The sequence below is a fragment of the Triticum urartu genome, chromosome 7A, assembly GCF_056163025.1.
Source record: "Triticum urartu cultivar PI428250 chromosome 7A, HENAU_Tu73, whole genome shotgun sequence".
NCBI lineage: Eukaryota > Viridiplantae > Streptophyta > Magnoliopsida > Poales > Poaceae > Triticum > Triticum urartu.
This window is the reverse complement of record NC_141879.1, coordinates 222761102-222767487: the sequence shown is the minus strand read 5'-3', so window position 1 is coordinate 222767487 and position 6386 is coordinate 222761102. Positions and strand designations below refer to the sequence as shown.

Genomic DNA, 6386 nt, shown 5'->3' with positions numbered 1-6386 from the left:
TCATAGCCGTTTCCTTTGTTCCTCCGTCCTAACTCCTAACCCAAGAGGCAAGAGGGCAAAAAAAAAAAAAAAACCCTCTCCATATATCCCCTTCTCTTTTTTTCTTGTTTGCTTACGATTGAAGGCGAGCAGGAGAAACCCAGCCCAGAAACCTGCCCTCACCGTCGCCGCGGAAGATGCCGCAGCAGCAGCCGGGGGCCGGCGCCCACGTCCTGGACTCCGTACCACTCTTCGTCGTCATCCTCGGGGCCGCTCACGTCCTAGCCCTCGTACGCGATCCCTCCTCTACCTAAGCCTCCCCCTCCCTCTCCTCCTCGCGTTCCGATCTGGTTTCTTTCCCCCCTTTCATGGCTTGATGAGCTGAGCTGAGCTGATCATCCCGCTTTTCGCAGGTGTTCTGGATCTACAAGCTGGCTTCCCAGAAGCAGCCGACGCGGAGCAAGACGCACTGACCGCGCCCGCGGTCGCATCTCACGATTTCGTGCTGTCTGTTTTTTCTTTTTAGGTAAGCTTCTATCCCGTGATTTGCTCCATCCTTTTCTTGTTTGCTGGTTCCCCTCCTTTATATGCCTCAGCCATCCCTTGATGTGGTAGCTAATCAGCCGTCTAGCTAGTTGCTTATCAGCAACTTGGCCTCCTCTTAGCTTGATACCATCCATAGTCCTCATTGCTATATTATTGCATAATTTTGCAAGCAATTACAGCGGAATTTTCTATGCCAGAGCATTGTTGCACACATCTTTTGGACGAAAGCAATGCCAAGATCTTGTTCTGAGATCACCGATAGAGAGAGAGTACTATAGTAAATGAATCAGTGCTTTAGGATCAGAAACATCGAATAGCACAATGAACCCATATTTCAAGACTGCCCCGTGTTAACAATGGCTGTCATCTTTGTTTTGAAGCTATAAAGATGCCAGTAAGGCAGTAAAGCACATACGAATTTGCACTTGCAACGTATCAGAGGAAAAAGATACGTGCATCAGCATTGATGCATCGACCCCCTTTCAGCTATGATACAACATGGTCACCTGTTCACCTGTCCTTACTTCAACAGACTCACTTTGACTTGATGGACTGCACATCATAGTACTTCGTTTGTCTAAACTACTACTCCCTCTGTAACGTAATATTTGTCGCTGGAGTAGCTGAACTTCAGCTACTCCAGCGACAAATATTATGGTACAGAGGGAGTAAAATGCAGTCCTAGCTAAACTGTAACTAAATGGAAAATAGTCCACCAAGCTCTTGCGTACATCCCAGAGCCTTTGTACCACCAGGGCATAAAAAGCCGAAAGCCTGCAGTTTCATAGTAAAAGGAGCTTGCATTCACATTTGACAACAATACAAAATCAAGGAAGTTTGGCAGGTCTCATCAGTCAAATAAATAGAAGTATATTTTCTCATCAGCAGCTTCCAAGGGGCAGTATGCAAATAGATAAACAGTTTCCCTCAGTTGTATATGCATAATTATCCTATTTCTACAGTAAAGAGAAGTAGAACGCACAAAGTATCAAATCAGCCTATGTGTTTGAAGGCTGAAAGCTATTCCCCAGTGGATATAAAGTAAACTAATACTGTGGTGAAAGAATTGCGATATTTCATTGAGATTGAGACTGCTTTTTTTTTTTTTCTACTTAAGCAAACAGAACCCAAAACCAAAATTCAGGAAACATATGTTGTTTCCCCCTGAAATATCTGAAGAACCCCAATGCATAGATCTAATTTCAAGTGTGCATCAATTCCACTTTTAATTCAATGACCATGCCACTTGTTAATTACATACAGCCCATATTCGGTAAACACTGGCTTCCATATTACAGAATTGAGTCAAATGGATTCTACATGCAAACCATTCAAGTATAGACTGAATTTTGGCATGTGTCCAACATTAAAAAAAAATGGATGTATGAATTTATCTATAGTAGAAAACAGAACCTTTTGTATAAGTTTCAAGCAAACCACTTTACACTTGTGGTATTGAATCTAAGCTGAATAAAGGGATGCATATTTATCTTTCTTATGATATTATATAACTAACTGAGTAATACATGTAGAGAAGCTTGCGGTCCAGTTTTATCTACCTTCTCTTCGGTACTACAAATGTCAGCTATCTAGGAAGCGCATCAGCTAAGCTCCATCCGTGGAGGAACAGTCAACAAGGCAATTAGTTGACATTTTAAAGAAAGAAGCAGACACTGTTAAGATCGCCTCTCCTTCTCAAAACTATGGAAGACAAAATGAGAAAAAACGTAGAAAATAGCATTTGATCTGCCACCTTTTAGCATGATCAAAGGCCTCGGTCACCTGTCGTAACGCCCTAGCCCCTTGCTGCAAACACCTTTATGCCCAGCATTTTCTTGGTAAATTATAACACTTAAATCAAGAATGACCACCGGCTTGAAACATGCAGCGGTCCTATCATTGCTGCCACTCAGACCACAATTGTAAAACCCATTCACCAGTAAGTTATTACAGTTTCCGTGAACATTAGGAATATCGCACTAAATGAAAGGACAGTCCACACATAATTAGGCAAGCTATATGAGGAATCTATTTTTTATCAAATAATTACATTTTGTATACAAAACTGACACCCAAGGTCCACGTCCCTCCCTAGGTAGAATAACATCATTTGTCGAAATGATATCCTGTAGCACTAACCACAGGAAGACTTCCAGTTCAAGATGTAATGTAACCTTCCAAACTAAAACTCGAATAGCGCAGAAAATATTTGAACTAGATATTCTACATGCGATTTCTAGTATTATGTTCTTCGGAATGCTCTTTGCCTAATTTCTCCATTCAACGACTCAGATACTCCAATCCTCACTTTTTGTTGATGTGCACGGTAGATAGTCAGTCCTCGGAGATAATGCAGCTATCAAGTTCTTCACTAAGATGCAGCACATGTTCGGCATGATTTTCTGTTTCGTAGTCTCCTTTCTGGCATGTACACGTCATCTCTGATTTCCCTTTTTGGATGAAAATAATGGAGTATATCATTTAGACATAACAGTGGCAATAATTTATTCAGTGTGCTACCTCTTATCTTGTTTCTAAAGAACCCATAAATAATCGCTTCCAAGAATAGAATGGAGGGAACGAGTAATGCTAGATATAAGAGTCTACTACTTAACTTGCAGCATACTCATGGTCTTTTAGATTTGCAAGAATTTCGTACGAAACAAAGTCATATGTTTTAAGTCTTAGAACAAATAAAACAACTTGTTGTTTATTTTCTTTCGCAGGACCCATCTGCAACATCTCAAAGTATCAGCCAATTAGGTAGTACCGCTGTAGCATGTGGGTAGGTTGATATATTAACTCAAAGATGGTCGAAAGCCTTTCATATTAGTTTATCGAAAAAAGCTTTTACTATCTTGGAATGTCTTTCATTTAGAATACACACATGGCCCACAAGTTCTGTACAAAGTTATTGCGTTGCTGAGCTGTCTGCCGAGGGTGGTTGACCAAAACATTAGCTGTAAGATATTTCCAATGAATACATTTTAGATGGGAGATATGATGTTGAAGCTATATAAGGAGAAAAGCTAGCTATTGTTCCAAGACTACTGTGATAGCATGGCAGAGGCTGATATCCAACGTGGTCATGATGGGCTCATGGCCATACTATCTAGCTTGTGCATAGGTATGAGCGGCATCGGGACTCGGGAGTATCTACTAGCTGTATAAGCAGTATGGGGCAGCTCACCTATAAATCATTCTCTCTCCCTAACAGAGGATGCAAACTATTTTGAAGCTGTGATCCTTGTACGTTGTGATACTGTGGTCTTCCACCAGTCTCACTGCCCTTGCTCTTTTTCTTGGGTTGCCAAAGTGATACTCCTACAGTACGTGCAACAAAGGGATCTGATGCTTTCCTACTAATCTGCTCGTGGAAGCTAGGGAATATGATGCTTTCCTGCTAATCTGCTCGTGGAAGCTACCGAGCCTGATCTCGACACAATTTTCAGGAACATGGGGCCATCTCTGCATGAGGCACTAGCCTTACTACAAACACCAGCATCCAGGAAGGGCATACATAAGCTTAGCTCTAACCTAGTCAAAACCATGAAAGAGAAAATGAGCAAAAGTGTAGGAATTAGCTTTTGATAAGCCACCTTTTAGCATGATAGAAGACCTCCTCCGTCACCTACTGTAATGCCCTATCTCCTTGCTGCAAACACCTTTATGCACATCATTTTTCTTGGTAAATTAGAACACTTGAATAAAGAATGACCACCAGCTTGAAGCATGCACAGTTCCTATCATTGCTGCCACTCAGACTACAACTGTTAAAACCCATTCACCGGTAAGTTATTACAGTTCCCATGAACATTATGAATATCAAAACTAAATGAAAGGACAATCCACACATAGTTTACAAGGAATTTATTTTTTATAGCAAATAGTTTCATTTTGTCCACGAAACTGACACCCACAGACCACAGTTCTGCTCCATCCAGAGGTAGAATCACACGGAAGACTTTCAGTTCAAGATGTAATGTAGCCACCAAAACTAAAACTCAGTACGGAAAATATTTGAACAAGATATTTTGCATGCAATTTCTAATGTTCTTAGGAATTCCTTGTGCCTAATTTCTCTATTCATCAGCTAAGATACTCAAATCCTCACTTTTTATTGATGTGCAGGGTAGATCGCCTTCGTTTCCTCCCCAGTGAGTCCTCAGAGATGATGCAGCTCTTCTGGCTGGAGGGCACCACCACCGTCCTATAAGTTCTTCACCAAGATGTGGCACATGTTCGGCAGGATTATCTGTTCTGTAGTCTCCTTTCTGGCATGTATGGACACCATCCCTGATTTCCCGTTTTCGATGTCCGAATAATGGAGTATATCTATTAGACATAACACTGACAGTAATTTATTCAGTGGGCTATCTCTTGTCTTGTCTGTAAAGATCTTAGAAATAATTGCTTCAAAGAATATAGTATCTCCCTGCAGAAAGAGAAGAAAAGAAAGAATATGGGAATCTAATATATATTCTCACGGGGGCAAATGCACCCGGATAAACAGTAAATGCATAAAATAGTGAAATCATTCCAAAAAAAAATTACAACAAACATTTTTGAGTGTTCTACTACCGTGCAATTTTTTTGATGTGCTCAGGGCAAGAATACCAAAACCGGTACTTTGGGAAGGCCATTTTTGAAGCATTTTTGGGGTGCTTGTATTGTTTTTTAACCCAAGCATCACAAATGTTATCTTTTAACGAATAGTTATATGTAGGGAGCACGCTGAAGAATGTTTGTCTCCAAATAATTCAGATTTTCTGAATTTCCTTTTTTTGCTAGTTTCATGAATTCACTCTTCATCTGGGTTTATTTGCACCTGGGAGCAGAATGACACTTTCGATAGAAGAGTATGCTACTGTGGTTGTTGGTCTGCTGGAATTTCGTAGGAAACAAAGTTGAAGATAACATACTCCCTCCGTTCCCAAATATAAGTCTTTTTAGGGATTCCACCAAGTGACTACATACGGAGTAAAATGAGTGAATCTACACTCTAAAATATGTCTACATATATCCGTATATTGTATTCCATTTGAAATGTCTAAAAAGACTTATATTTAAGAACGGAGGGAGTATATTGCAGTCTCAAAACAGATAAAATAACTTTGTTCTTTTATTTCGTACAATCCATCTGCAACATCTGAAAGTATCAACCATTAGGCACTACCGCTATAGCATGTGAGTAGCAAGGAACGCTCCATGTCTTAAAAGTGATGGTCAAGGTTGATCCCAATCCAACTGTGCTAGTACCAATTTTGCGACGGCGACTACTTTGCAGAAGCAGGATGGAATTAGAGGTGTAGCAGGAAGATGCTATGATGGGTGACTGAGGAGGTCTTTTAATGAATGAACTGTTGCAGCGGGCTGCGGCACGCGATGGCGATCACCGGAGACACGATCCGGCGCACAAACGGGATGTTTTCTATTTCTCCTCGAGCTCGAACTTGATTGCCTCAACGATTACACGGGGATGGAGCAGACTTTATACCCGCGATCTCCGACTTGCCGGGCTGCGCTCGAACGCACCCACTTGCCGGTCGCCACATCTCGTGCGCGCCGACTCGCGCGCTCCGATCACGCACGCACGCGATCACCGCGGCCACGCACGCACCGGACGTGGTCCACTCCTCCTGATCCCTCGCTAGCTACCCATGCGGCCACACGTACACACGCGCTGACACGCACACGCACACATGGGCACGCACGCACGCACCCGTACCTGCCACGGGCCGAGCCCGACGCGAGCGAACGCGCGCACACACGCGCACCGCGTCCACGCTCGCCGTGGCTTATTGCCCAACACACACCCCCTAAGCCACGGCTCAGAGGAGGCCATCGTCCTCGACGCCGGC

The 6386-nt window shown here is 42.5% G+C and overlaps 1 long non-coding RNA gene across 1 annotated transcript; it reads left to right on the top strand.

Moving 5' to 3' along the window:
- Positions 1–3249: 3249 nt before the first annotated feature.
- Positions 3250–4955, top strand: LOC125522832 (uncharacterized). The gene is made up of 2 exons (XR_007289981.2): positions 3250–3310; positions 4657–4955. It is a non-coding gene; the product is annotated as an uncharacterized LOC125522832 (long non-coding RNA).
- Positions 4956–6386: the final 1431 nt, after the last annotated feature.